The following is a 15,605-nucleotide window of genomic DNA, read 5'->3' on the forward strand; positions in this document are numbered from 1 at the left end:
CAATTGTTGAGCCAATTCTTACAATAAACACTGAACAGAACATTCAATATATAGTATTTGTTTTGGTTTCCATGTGATGTACTGTAACTCTCATTCAGAAATAATCTGTAGCTCATAGTTACTTTATACTGAGAATCTCATCACAAAATTGCTTGTTTCTGCTATATGTCTCTCTCCCTCCCTCCCTCCCTCTCTTTCCCGCCCCTGGGTGTGTGCGTGTGTGTATGCGTGTGTGTGCATGCGTGTGTGTGTGTGTGTGCGTTTCTGTATTTATAAGCAAGTTCACATTCAAAATAATTTACATAGTGGATACAGTTGTTTTCTATAAGGGGAGTATTGGAAGCTGTTATTACTGTTATCAGAAACTATTCTTTTTCTCCTCAAACCTGTACTACAAAATAAAACTTGGTTAAGAGTTGATAACAAGTAGTCATGTTGATTTAATGCACGATAGAAGCAAATAATCTCTCATTTTACTTTTACCATTAGAGTACAGCAACTGAATTTGGAATGTCAGCTCTAATATGAAGGGACATTTGGTTTCCTATTAACTTGCCAAGAGTTTATTCCAAATTAATTCAACACCCATGAACTCTACAATTTTGTCCACTGATACTTCCTTCATCCACTGCATGTTTCCTCAAAAAACATTGAATGGAAAGACTAAAAGCACTGATTGATTGATTGATTGATTGATTGATTGATTGATTGATTGATTGATTGATTTCTACACTAATCTATCCCTTTAGCAATAAATTTTTTTTTCAACAATACAAATATAAATGTTTATTTGAAATAATATAATTAAAATCTGAAAAAAGCAAGCATTACATTAAAATAAATTAACAATTAAAAGTCTGACCTCTTTGTGGTGGGGACAAGCGTAATCCTTAGAGAATGTGTGCTACTAATGGAGAACATCAGTAAGAGCCATTTCCTATGGACTGGATAGACAAACCTCCAGATGCTCCTTATCTTCAAAAGAGTTTCTCAAGTTGATCTGAGGAGACAGGCAGGTTTATTGTGGGAAAGGTACACTAGCAGTTAGGCTCTATCTTGACTAGGATTTTAGAGATCAGTATCAAACCTTTCCACTTTTTTGACTGGATCATGATTCCTGTAATTTGCAACTATTAGTTAGCTATCCACAAATTTCTTTATATATATTCAAACACATCCTTAATATGAACCCTGAAATATCCCAAAACAGAGTCCAGGGAAATCCAATGCTATAGCAGAGACCACCTCAGGTAGCTCAGGAAAAGACACTGTTATACAGTCAGCAGGTGTATCCTCTTCACTATTCCAGGCACTAAAATGGAGCACTTACAAGCATTTTCAATTTTTCCAAAGATCAGATGGAACTTCAAACTAGAGATTGAATCCATATCACCTTCCTATCCTCCAACTTTAGCATAGCTGCAACATGGAGTATTCTAAAAGAGTAGGGAAAGACTAGCCATCTCTTCTCCTCAGTCAGGTCTTTGTAATGCATGCCAGTTCAGCAGATGAGGCATGTTGTAGGCCATGTCAGTCTGATTATTCTGGCTGATGGGTTCCATGAGAGGGGCCTTCTCTGCCATAGCACTTGCCCACTGGACTATCTTGCTTCCTGGAGTGAGGATGGCTCTAACCCTTCTGACCTTCCATGATGACCTAAAGACCTGCCTCCAGTCTAGGTAGCTTGGTATTCCAATGAGGGTGCATCACAGTGGAAGTGGTTGATCTATTAACAACAGATCCCATGCCCCCTCCATCCTGCTCCTGGCCTTCCCATATTTTAATTACACTGCAGTGTTTGACTTTTTGTACTAACTTATTTATGGTTTAATGTCATTTTTATCTTTTATGATTATTAGCCTTGAGGTAAATTTTATAAATAAATATAATGAATAATCAGCCCGATTATAATCCAGATTAAAACATATAATATCATGTACATATTATATGTTTTCCTAAATAACTGATGTAGCATTAAAAAGCAGAAGTCTAAATGACTGTGATCGCTTAGATCAGTGCTGACGAACCTTTTGTGGCTGGCGTGCCAAAAACGGGGAGAGCGCAGGGGGGTTGTGCACGGGTGTGCCACACCCATAATGCTATGTGCATGATCCCAGTGTGCATACGCATACGACCAGAGTTCCCCCCATTTTGTCGTGCTTTTTTTGCCTTCCCCAGGCCCCAGAGGCTTTATAAGAGCCTGGAGAGGGTGAAAACAGCCCCCCCCCCCCCGAGGCCCTCCAAGAGCTTCCCTGAAGCCTCTGGACCACAAAAAAATGGCCCTATTGGCAAACCGGAAGTTCGGGAATGGACTTCCAGTTTGCTTGTAGGGACGGTTTTAGCCCTCTGCAGCCTTCAGGGACCTTCTAAAACCGGCCCTATGAGTAAACAGGAAGTCCGTTCCTGAATTTCCAGTTTGTCCTGAAGCCTCGGAGGGCAAAAAATGGCCTCAAAAAGAAGGCCAAAGTTAGCTGGCCAGTGCGCGCCTGCACGCTGGCCCGCTAACAGGGCAACACTTCGCATGGCCGGACAAATGGCTCTGCGTGCCACCAGTGGCACACGTGCCATAGGTTCGCCATCATGAACTTAGATATTCTTGATTACTTTGCAACCTGCAATTATAGAAAATCAAGCAAAAAAGCAGTCCCTCATTCATTGATTTCAATGTTCCTTGGCAAGATGGAACTTCCCAACTAGGGCAATATCATTTTGGTCACCCCACCAATGGCATATCCTCCACCACTGGCAGAGCTGTCATTCTTTTACCCAGAGTAAAGAAATATATAACAACTGTTACTCTCACAAAGGGAGCTGGAACATTTTTAAGCTCTGAGAAACAACATAATATTCAGAATCAGATCAGGCAGACACCTCCTTAAATCACTGGAGTATAAGAAGGAAGAGGAAGTACAGTACAATAGGAAGATTCTATTATTATAGTCAATCTGAATGAAAATAGTTTAAATCTTCCTGCAGGGTTGTTTCCTGATCTACTGTAGCCTATCTAGTGAGACTGCCCTTAGAAAGTAGAAGCCTGATCCTATCAACATAGAAGCTGACACAACTCTGCCTTTTTTATCTGCTTTCTTGTACTTCTTAAACTATAGCAGTATTTTTCAACTGGTAATTCTAAAAGTAGTAGACTGGGTACTTAATGGGGGGAAATGGAGACTGCTAAAGGTCTTTGGAAGACATTAGCTTTTTTTATTGTTAGCCATTACATAGTATATTTCTGGTTTGAACAGACATTATTTGCCCACTAAATCATTATGGCTTATTCATGGTTTTTAAAAAATCTGAATTTCTGCAATTTGTGTGCACTACAAATATTTTTTTCATATTAGTTCAAATGGCACTTTTTATCTTCTTGCAAAAACTAGAAATCAGAGCTAGACAACTTGCACTTATTGGAATACTGTATTTGCTTTAAATTAAACAGCATGCTCTTCTCCAAAGAGCAATTTTTCCTTAAAGATAAATTGTTAAAGAACACATCAGGCAGCGGTGGTGAGGTCTCAGCACTTGTTTCTCTGGCAGGTAAAATGTATTACATAAATATATGGAAAATATAATTAACACTTACTGACTAAAAGAATATGACTTTTTTTATTTGTATCACTTTTAAACCTTATTATGTCTGTTTCTAACACTTTGTTCTCTATTTTATTCAAAGCTGTGGTTAAATGCAGCACTGCAGGCTACTTCAGCTGACTGCAGTTCTGCAGTTCGGCTGTTCAAATCTCACCGGCTGAGGGTTGACTCAGCCTTCCATCCTTCCGAGGTGGGTAAAATGAGGACCCGGATTGTTGTTGGGGGCAATATGCTGACTCTGTAAACCGCTTAGAGAGGGCTGAAAGCCCTATGAAGCGGTATATAAGTCTAACTGCTATTGCTATTGCTATTAATTTCTATTGTTACATTTCAACTTTTAATTTTAAATATATTTTTCTTGGTGTCATTATCAACATCTTTCTCCATCTGAATTTGGAGTTTCTCATCATCTCTTCTGTTTTCATTCATCTATAATTCAGTGTTTCATATATTTTTTTACTCCAGTTTCCAGGTTTCCTACAAGCTCTGGCTCATATGATCCCTGGTAAAGTTGACAATCATCATTCAACATCTAGCAGAACAGAAAATTTTGGAATTGGCAAATCAATATGCTTTAATTCTACGTATCTGAAGTCTAGTCAACTCTAATAACTAAAAATCAACCAGTGATTTAAGGACAAATGCATTTAGAAGTGTTTATTGCAAGAATTGAAAACAATTATTTAAGAGGAAATCCATCAATTGCCAAAAGTAAAATACAAGCTATATTAATGAAAGAATGGTTCAGTTATTGAAACTGTTTTCCTATCTGAGATACCTAAGAAGCTGAGACCTCTTATTTTTGAACAGAAAGAGCAGGTGATGCCTGTCTCTTGTTACTGTAGTGAACCATTTTGGTCTCAGGCTGCTTGTTTCTGATCATACTAAATCAGAAGTGGGTTGCTCCAAGTTCGGATCGGTTCAGGAGAACCAGGTGTGGTAATTGGGAGTGAATCGCCAAACCGGTAATGATGGCTAGTTGACCATGCTCCTGAACTGGCCTACTCAGACGAGCGCCCTGCTTCGCCTTCACCACGTGGATCCACAGAACTGCCTCCTCCTGCCTACACACAGTTAAGCATTGCCACTAGCCTAGCCCCACCCCTTCCCCGGCAGAAGCAGGGGGGGGGCAGCAGCAAGCTCTAAGCATCAGGCAGCGGTGGTGAGGTCTCAGCACTTGTTTCTCTGGCAGGAAAAAATGCTGAAGGGGATCCTCATTAACCTTTTGCCAGCCGCCTGGAGCTCCAATCAGCGGCAGGGGCAGGGATGGTGACTTCCAAGTGGCGGGTGAAAGTTGAGCAAGAATCCCACTCAGCATTTTTCCCACCAGTGGAAAAACAGCTGAGACCTCACTCCCACCGCCCCCTGGAGCTGCAAGCAGAAGATGTCCTTGGCTATTGCGAAGAAGTGGTGGCTCTGGGTGCATCATACCTGCTCTGTTCTCTTTAAGAGCCACTTTGCAAACAAGGTGCAAAGAGAATGAAATGGGTGTGGCGCACCCAGAGCCGCCACTTCTTCGCAAAAGCCGAGGACAAAAGAGTTCACTCAGGAGTGACACTGACAAGGAAGGTGGCTGGGCGGAGGGAGGCATAACCCAAACTCTCTTGGATGAGTAAACAAGTATGAGAGGTGAAGGGGGGAGAGAAGAGAGAGCGCTGGGCAGGAGCCACAGGAAGAGGACGAGGGTGGCGGCTCTTCTTCTTCTTCACCCTTGTCCAGAGAAGGATACTCCCGGCTCAAGGACACCGAGGAAGGGAGGCTCAAGGCAGCTCTCTACCCTAACCCAGAGGCACCCTAGCCCAGAGGCAGCCTGATAAAAGGAGCAGAGACTGCAATACTCCCCGGTGTGAATTAGAAAATAAAGCTCCTTTTCTCAGGCAGTGTGGGGTGGAGTTAAAGGCTAACCCATAAGGGATGGTGGCCTGGTGCTTTCTGCTGCTTCTGGCTCAGGGAGAGGCAGCTTGGCTGAGCCCGGCTCTCTCTCCCTCCTTCCTTGCATGGATCTGACAGGAGGGCAGGAGGAGCAGGCTTCCTTGCCAGGCTTGAGGAGAGGGGAAGGTGGAGCTGTTGCCTGGGGGCAAGAGCAACCCCTGGCCACCTCTGGGTTAGGGTGGAGAGCCCCCTTGAGCCTCCCTCTCGGTCTCCTTGTGCTGGAACCATCCTCCTTCAGGTAAGGGCGAAGAAGAGCTGCCACCTTCCTCCTCTTGTGGCTCCTGCCCAGCGCTCTCTCTTCTCTCCCCCCTTCGCCTCCCCACACTTGTTTATCCAGAGATCTCAGGCTATGCCTCCCTCTGCCCCAGCTGCCTTCCTTGCAAGCATCACTCCTGAGTGAACTCTTCCGTCCTCGGCTGTTGCAAACGGCGGCTCTGGTTATGCCACACCCGCTTCATTCTCTGGTCTAGCTTTGGGAGACATAACTCCGGTGGGAAGGGGGGCAGCGTTCCAGCTTTCATGGTGGGCGGTAGGGGTTTGCTGTAACTCTGCTTTATAAATTTTATAAAATAAAGTTACTTCCCTACTTTATAAATCACCATTACTGTGGAACTGGTGGGCGGTTAGAAAATTTTACTACTAAAAGAGATACAAAAGTGGGTGGTAGGTATAAAAAGGTTGACTTCCCCTGATCTAAACAATTAGGTGGATATTCATGAACAGAACCTAGAAGCAGATAAGGACAAGCTATTGTTGCTTATTTGCATCACTGTATTTGGGAACAAGATGTTGAGTTCCGCTTGAATCTTCTTTTCTATTGATTATAGATCTGATACTGCTCAACTGTAACAAGGACACTACAGTATCTGTAATGTGATGCTACAATACCTCTTATCAGTTAGCAACCTGGGATCTTGTCAGGAGGGCATTCTACACTGCAGCCACCTGCTCTATCAATTGTTTGGCTGAAGTTCATTTTAATCAGCATAAACAGGATGTGATCATTTCTAGCATCCCTGTGGCACAATTGAAGGCTATATATTTTGTGGAAAGCTGATTGTGCTGGCTTTCTCGTCTAGAGCATAATCAAACTATACTTAAGGATGCTATGAAGAGTCATTAAATAGGAAAGGGGTTAAAATAGAATACTATGCTATAATATAAATGCCAGAAATGCATTTACTTTATATTTGTTCCACAATAATATACAATCTGGTACTTTGTAATTATGATTACCATTCTTTGAATTTCACAATTTAATTTAGTTTAGTTCAGTTTAGTTATTGCAAGCAATAACAAAATATATATTAGGTAAATATATCCAAACTGTTTAGAAAAATATTACAGGAGATACATTTTGTTATGGAAATTATTTGCAAAATTAGATGAAGTTGAAAATAAAAATTCACACATGAGTACATACATACTTAGCTGTGGGGTTTAAAAAATACAGCAAACCTTAACACAGCAAAACTGACATATTTATAAAACATAAGAACTAAGAACATGAAATCTAACTTATTAGTGTTTATTTATTTCATTTCAAATATTTACAAAAATATTTTTACATTAAAAAGCCCAAAAGTTAGATCCTGGCTAGCAAAATCTCTCCAGCGAAAAAGGATGTGCGAAGTGCATTAGCCCATATGCACTTCAGATGGCTGAACGAACAAGGTTTTGGCGGTCAGCTGGTTAGTTAAGCAGTTGGGAGAATAGATTCCATCTAATCTCACAGTTGTAATGTATCCCATATGGACATCAAGTTCTGATAGAGGAGAATACTTGTAGCTCAGGGATGAAAGGCAGGGTCTTTGATGCCTCTGAGCTTGGCAATTTCATTAGGTAAACTAGGTGACATCGTCAGTGCTAGTAGGGAATGGGGTTTGCTGTCATTTCATATTCTAATGCAGAGGTCCCCAAACTTGGCAATTTTAAGACTTGTGGACATCAACTCTGAGAATTCTCCAGCCAGCCCGGAGAATTCTGGGAGTTGAAGTCCACAAGTCTTAAAGTTGCCAAGTTTGGGGACCCCTGTTCTAATGGCTTGTCCTATCAGTATTGGTGAGAGTGGTCTTGCTGGTTCTTTGGTTGGACTGTTTTCTATTAGCTTGTTTGGCAGTTGCTTGATTGGTATATTGTTTGTTGCTTGATTCTTGGTCTAATATTAATCTTCATGTTAATCTCTGGATGCTGATTGCTGGTGAGAAGGAATTCTGGTCTCTTTGTTTCCCTTTTTGATTCGTTGTTCAGCTAAGTAGAACTCATTGGATAATGAACTAAAAAGTTAATTTCAAAAACATCTGTCATCATAGAGAAATTGTGTGTAAATGATGTTATGTTAGAGGAACAGGTTCTTCTGACAGGACTGGAATTGATTTCAATGTGGAATTTGAAATAATAGGCTACAAAATGATCTGGAAAAAGACAATATATTGGAGATACAAATGAACCTGGCTGATGACTTAATAATTAAAAGGGACATACAAATAATAAACCAGAAAAGTAACTTGAGTAACTTTTATATATTGGATTTACAAAAGAGGCCTGGTAAAGTTTTAAAAGATTTGCTGAGATAGAAAAAAGAAGTAGGGAAAACAAACCAAGTTCTCAGATATTATTTGATGAGATTAAAGACCAAGATTGCTAAAATGAATATAGAATTAGTTTATTTGTTCAAATTTAAAATAGATTGTTTCTGGTAATACTTAATGGAGTTTACTAATGACAAGATTTTAGAGATTTGTATATAGATAGAGTAGTATAGAAGATAAGGAATGGAGAGAAATCATATATTATAGTTTAAGAAAGTGTACTAAGTTGAAGGGGGAACCTATATATACATAGTCATACACACAGATACATGTGTTGTATATGTGTGTGTGTGTGCATACAGATAGTCTCAATTTATGACAATTGAACCCAAAAAATTCATTGCTAAAAAACACTCTTATTTAATGAGCTTTGCCCCATTTTATGGCATTTCTTGCCACAATTGTTAAGTTAATCACTGCAGTTGTTAATTTAGTAATACAGTTGTTAAGGGAATTTGGCTTCCGCAATGACTTTGCTTTTCAGAAGGGTGACATGATCCCTGCCCCTGGACACTGTAACCATCATAAATACATGCCAGTTGTCAAGTATTTGCAGTTTGATCACATGACCATAAGGATGTTGCACTGGTTATAAGTGTGAAAAGCAATCGTAAGTCACATTTTTCAGTTCTGTTGTAACTTCGAATTGCTCATTAAACAAATTGTTATAAGTTGAGGACTACCTGTATATTTGCTATTTTCCACTTTTTCTTTCTTTTCTAATTCTTTTCCATTTTTTTCTACACTATTTTTTAATTCCTTCATTTTTATATTAGTTTTTTATATGTGTAATGCCTTAATAATTTGTTTAAAAAGAGAATGAGATGGTATAAGTCATTAAAATATTACTGACAGTTTTTTATTATTTTGTTTTAAATTTATTTTTTAAACCATACAAAGGTATTGGAAGCAGAAATAGATGAAATGCCGGTATATTTCAAGTTGTTATTTCAAAATTAAATCAAAATTCAATCCATCATCATCAGTATCAACAGTAGAGTTTCTAGGTTCTATAATATCTCAAGACTTAAAATGGACACCTAACATCAAAAAAGCACAACAAAGAATGTCCTTCCTGCATCAACTCACAAAGCTCAGACTGCCCAAAGAGCTGCTGATACAGTTCTACAAAAGAATTATTGAGTCTGTCATTTGCATCTCTATAACTGTCTGGTTTGGTACCACTACCAAACAACAGACACAGACTTCAACAGAAAGTTAGAACTGCAGAAAAAACCATTACTACCAGCCTGACTTCCATGGTGGACCTGTATACTGTACAAGCCAGAAAGAGGGCTGTGGAACCCATTGCATCCTGGACATAAACTGTTTCAACTTCTTCACTCAAGACAATGCTATAGGGCTTTGAATACCAAAACAACTAGAACACAAGGACAGTTTCTCCCCTGCCCCCCATGCCATCACTCTGCTAAACAACTAATTCCCACAACTCTATCAAACTTACCTACTAGGGCTGTATTACTATTATTCATCTTTCGTATTACCTATTACCTTATCTTCTTATAACTGTAACTTTGTTGCTTATGTCTTACGATTTATGTTTTATTTAGTATGCTAGTATGATTTATATTGATAGCTTGTTTAGCATCCTATGACTATCACTAAGTGGTATATTTTTATGATAATTATGGTCATGTTTTATCACTTGTTGCTTGTATGTACCAGAGACAAATTCCTTATGTGTTCAATCATACTTGGCCAATAAAGAATTATATCAACTGAAAAATAAATACTTTTATATGCAGTTCAATTTCTAATACTTAATTTTAATAAAATATTTTGGTCACAATATTAAAAACCAATTAGATTAACAGAATATTAAAAGTACTACGGTTTAGAATTCTAAGACAGTGTTCCAAGATTAAGATGTTATTCTTCCTATGTTAAATAATATTACTTCAGTATCTTAACATCTATACATTGATATGCTTTGGTTTCAAACTGGATATTACCAGTCCTTTTAACAGGGAGCCTAGTAAATAGGAAGACAGTAAGAAAATAACTAAATGATTAGTACAATTTATTCACATTTCTTTTGGTAAAAGTGATATTTCTTAGGAATCTTTTGATTAATGAAATTAGCATAAAATTTAAAAAGAACTACCGTATGATATCTTCTCTGAGGATTTAACTCACACAGGGAAAGCCAGCGCACTGGAAAAATGTATAACAAAAGGAAGCATACCGTGTTTCTCTCAAAAGAAGACCCAACTGGAAAATAAGGCCTTGCATGATTTTTAGGATGCTTGTAATATAAGCCCTACCCCAAAAAAAAGCCCAGTTAGGATTGTCAGCCACACGGATGCATTTAGCATCGTATTTCTCTGAAAATAAGACCTAATGCTTCTTTCGGAGAAAAATTAATATAAGACTCAGTCTTATTTTTGAGGAAACTTGGTATTTATACATAGCAATTTGTTAACTGCAAGAACACCAACCTGCACTCATGAATATTTTGTCTAAATGTTCTTCTCTTTCAAAAGCAAAGATAGTGAATGAGATATTCTCTGCCTAGCATTAATTTTTAAGATAGAAATAAATCCATGAGAGAAAATGTAGAACTCCAAAAAGTAGGAGCTGTAGTTGGAAAAAGAAACATGACTAACTTGTGCTATGCTGATGATACTATTTTGATAGCTAAAAATGTAAATAATCTGGAAGCTCCAATAATGAAAAATTAATTAACATATCCCTAGGATTAAATGTAAATAAGAACACACTAATGACAACAGTACAACAATGAGCATTAGAATTGATTATGAAGTGGTGGGAAGTTTTTGCCTTTTAGGATTGTCTATCAATCCGAACAAGCAAAGAAAAATATGCCACAGACTAGCATTTGTCAGAGTAACAATGAATGTTAAGACCTTTCAGAATCATGCAGACAACAATTTTCTTTGTGACCACTATAAAAAAAAGTTAATTTTTGAAGAAGCGAGAAGTTGAACATTTAAACTTGAACTTTTGTACTCTGGTGTTGAGAAAGACTTCTAAGAACATTATGGGTAATCTGGAAAACAAAGACATGGATCAAAGAAAAAATAATTCTAGAATTCTCACTTGAGGCACAAATTGTTTTTTGCACACTGTATACAGAACACGGTTTTTTGAAGAAAGAAAGAAAGAGAGAGAGAGAGAGAGAGAGAAGAGAAGAGACGAGAAGAGAAGAGAAGAGAAGAGAAGAGAAGAGAAGAGAAGAGAAGAGAAGAGAAGAGAAGAGAAGAGAAGAGAAGACGGGGACAACCAGTAGTAGTGTGAATAGACTTAATTATAGCAGCATTGGTGTACTATTGGAAGACCTGAAGGGTCAAGTTGAACATACATTTGAAGAAAATTTAACTAAGAGTAGATACATCAAAGTATCTAAGGATAAACCCCAATTCAATGACACAAAGCCATCATCAATCAAACAGTCTAGTGAAATATCATTTCAAATAAAGCTAAAATTCAGAAAGGAGAAAGGTAAGTTAGCTCTAAAATGAAATCTAAAATGAAATCTATTCACAGATGCTGAAATATAGTTCTTTTCCATTTTATTTTTCTTTCATTAAATTGTGTTACCCTTACAAATAAAACTCACAGCTTGTGCATACGCATACACTTCCAGCCCCTCTGCCTCTTTCCTCTTCCTGGATTCACTCAGACGTTTTGAAAACTCACAGCCTGTGCGCACACAAGACGTTTTTAAAACTCACAGCTTATGCACATGCACACACTCTTCCACTCTTTTAAAAACGTCTGAGTGAATCCAGGAAGAGGGAAGAGGCAGAAAGGCTGGAAGTGTGTCTGTGTGCACAGGCTGTGAGTTTTAAAAACGTCTGAGTGAATCCAGGGAGAGGGAAGTGGCAGAGGAGCTGGAAGAGTGTGTTCCTATAGTATCTTCCAGCCCCTCTGCCTCTTTCCTCTTCCTGGATTTACTCAGACGTTTTTTAAAACCCACAGCCTGTGCATACACACACTCTCTTCTAGCAGCCCCTCTGCCTCTTCCCCAACATCCTCCTCCCCCCCCCCCAGCCACTCACCAGTTTTTTCTTCTTTTGGTTCTTTTTCTGAGAACTTTTCGGTAGCATGGTGCAGATGGGAGGGGAGAGTGAAAGAGCGAACAAGAGGAGGGAGCGTTCTGGTACGGGGCCTCCTGACCAACAGGTACGAGAAGGCACACTAAATTTCACCATCCGGTACAGCCATACCAGTCCGTACCAGTTGAAACCCACCCCGGTGTACATAATGGAATACACAAGAGATTTTAGCCAAATAGTTCTAGCAAACAATCTCTTTCCAAGATACGATCATCTGTCAGAAAAGCTATTTAATGTTGAATCCATTGCCAGGTATTAAATATATTGAACATAAAACAGTTTGTGTTAAATAATTTGTGACATTCCATGCTGCAAAAGTCATTCACAGAGAGAAACTTCATTTTCAACATACATAATCAATATGATGAAACTTTACAGCCCAGTTCTATAACTTGTTGTATTATCAAAAGCTCACTCTATAGTCATGATGGGGAACCTATGGCAAGTGTGCCAGAGGTGGCATGCAGAGCCCTCTCTGGGCACACATACCATCACCACCTGCTGTTCCAGGTTCCATCATGCATGCACAAGGACAGCTGCTTGCTTCTGGGTTCCGTCATGCACATGGCTGGTGCACATGCGCACGACGGAACCCAGAAGAGCAGCTTGCCGCCACACGCATGCACACCAGCTGCTCTTTTCTGGGTTCTGGTGCTTCGGCACACGTGTGCTCCAGTTTCAGCACTCAGTGCCAAAAAGGTTAGCCATCACATCTCTATAGTATGTGAAGGACCAGAGTTCTGATAGAATGATATACTGTACTTCAGTGAAATAGCAGTGATATGGGGCACAAATCAAATTTGGCTTTCCCAATTAGCCCTATTAGTTAATATGATTATTGAAAACTATCGGCATTTAGAAGTAATAACATTGGAAGGCAATGGAAGTCACTAAAACTTTTCCATACAAAAGTCACTACTTTCATATCTGAGTAAAATTATTTGAAATAATTATTAATTGTCCTGCCGGAGTGATTTACATGCATTATAATTTGCTCATTAAAACAATTCATAAATTAGCTACCACATCAAAGATATAATGGTGGAGTTATAGTCTACAACACAAAACAAAATAAAGTGGTAAAATTAAATTAAATTTTTAATAATTTAAAAATCACAAAAACAACACTGACAAAAATAAGATCCATTTAAGGAACAAAGTCATCATCTGTCTACAAACGTGTTTTAAAAGTGCACAGAAAAGATCAAGTGTTTCCTCATTGGTATCAAAGGCAGCCAATGTCAATTCCAATCTAGCCTCTGAAAAAGGATAATTCCAGGCAAGGGTACCACAATGGAGAAAGATCTTTTAGTTGTGAGACGCCGATGAGTGCAGCCCTAAAGATCTGAACAGGTATATGCTGTGAATGAATATATTATTTCAGGTTGTATTCTGTATTTCAGGCTGCATCATATTTCAGAGAGCAATATGCAACAAAGCTTTGCTTTGTCCCAAGAATCCATATTAAACTTGAACCTTTGTTTTGTTTAAGAATAATTTCTAGAGATCAAAAGAACTGTTTTTCCATCCTTCTGCTCCCACCTTTAAACCTCCCTTTTCTTTTCAATTTTTACAGGATGTTGAAAGTAGAAAGATGATAGCTGACTGCAAACTCTCAGCAGAAAAAGGAGGAAGTCAGTAGAAACATATGCTCATAGAAAGTGAAGAATTCAACAAGGCATTAGAGCCTCCAAACTTCCCATTTCGATACATATGATGAAGAACCAGTCACAAGGATGAGCCAAGATGTAAGGGATGGTATTGCATTCTAGGTTTTTTATAGAAGACAGAAATGAAATGAACATTAGTCTCCTTGGGTACTCAAACACTCCAGCCTCTGAAATAATTAACAATTTGCAACTTCAATAGATCAGGAAGAACTTAAAAGTTATTTTCACTTGCCTGCTCCTTCTTTCTCATCCTTTTCCCTTTTGTCCACCCTCACATTTGGGCAGTGATAACGAACCGGTGGCACAGAGAGCCATATCTACTGGCAGTGAGCGGTCAGCTCCAGTGCTCATGCACGCATCGGGCAGCTGATTTTCAGCCTTCAGGAGGGCCGGCGGAGGCCGCTTTTCCGCTCCCCAGGCTTCAGGAAAGCATCCAGAGCCCCAACGGCCAACTGGAAGTTCGGAAATGATCCATTTCCAGCTTCCGGGGGGCCAGGGGAGACTGTTTTCGCTCTCCCCATGCTTCAGGAAAGCCTCCAGGGAGGGCAAAAAACAGGCCCAATAAGCCTATTGGAACTTCCAGTTGGCCAGTTGGGCCTGTTTTTCGCCCTCCCCAGGCTCCGGAGGCTTTCTTGGAACCTGGGGAGGGCAAAAATGGCTTCTCCCAGCCCCATGGATGAAATATCAAGCTCAGCATAGAGGCGAGCAGTGTGGGGCACGTGGGTGGGTTGTGCACACATGCACATGTAGGATGCGCTTTGCATGAGTGCCGGCACACACACACACACATACACTATTGCGTGCACGCCCTCACATTTTTGGCACCAAACAACAAAAAGGTTCACCATCACTGCGTTAAGGATATATTATGTAACCTAAAAAATGGCCTCCCACAGCCCCCGCAGGTCCTCCTGAAACCGGAAATAGATCATTTATGAACTTCCAGTTGGCCCGTTGGGCCCGTTTTTCACCCTCCCAAGGCTCCGGAGGCTTTCTTGGAACCTGGGGAGGGCAAAAATGGCTTCTCCCAGCCCCATGGATGAAATATCAAGCTCAGCATGGAGGCGAGCAGTGTGGGGCACGTGGGTGGGTTGTGCACACATACACATGTAGGATGTGCTTTCCATGAGTGCTGGCACACATGCACACATACTATTGCGTGCGCGCCCTCACATTTTTGGCACCAAACAACAAAAAGGTTCACCATCACTGCATTAAGGATATATTATGTAACCACTTCCTAAGTTTCAAATAAAAGGAACATGATCAAGTGTTTTTTTCTGGTGAGACCAGTCTATTGGGGCAACCTGGTCTACCCAAATATAGGACGGAGTATACTGCTTCCGCTTTCGCCTTTCAGCCTCAATCCAAGAGCCTTTGCAGGCAGTCGCTTTTATGACAAACTGGCATGTTCATAAAAATGATGAAATGAGCTGGTATGTCTATAAACAAAAGGGAGTAACAGAGGGACAGGAGAGACATGCAATGGGCAAGAGTGTACCATTCCTTCTGTGGCAATGATAAATCCAGAGGGTGGGAAACCAATGGTTCCAGTTAATGGACAACCCTTCTGTAATCAGGTTTCTTAGAGAGAGAAAACTGATAGATCCTCATAAGACAGAAAACTGGTTATTTATGGAGAGGCATCAATGGAGACAGAAGAAAATGAAACCCCCACAACTTTATCTAATCCATGTTGTGGATATGAAAGGAAAAGTACC

General features: G+C 39.8%; 1 long non-coding RNA gene across 3 annotated transcripts in view; it reads right to left on the reverse strand.

Moving 5' to 3' along the window:
- The window catches only part of LOC106537419 (uncharacterized), a 92,790-nt gene that overhangs the window by 57,905 nt on the left and 19,280 nt on the right, over positions 1-15,605 (reverse strand). For all 3 annotated transcript variants that reach the window (XR_015697736.1, XR_015697735.1, XR_015697734.1), the window contains exon 3: positions 863-1,000. This is a non-coding gene — a long non-coding RNA (uncharacterized LOC106537419). The remainder of the gene's footprint in view (positions 1-862; positions 1,001-15,605) is intronic.

The sequence above is a fragment of the Thamnophis sirtalis genome, unplaced genomic scaffold, assembly GCF_051295495.1.
Source record: "Thamnophis sirtalis isolate CommonGarterSnake01/CBP01778 unplaced genomic scaffold, rThaSir2_p1.2 scaffold_9, whole genome shotgun sequence".
Taxonomy (NCBI): domain Eukaryota; kingdom Metazoa; phylum Chordata; class Lepidosauria; order Squamata; family Natricidae; genus Thamnophis; species Thamnophis sirtalis.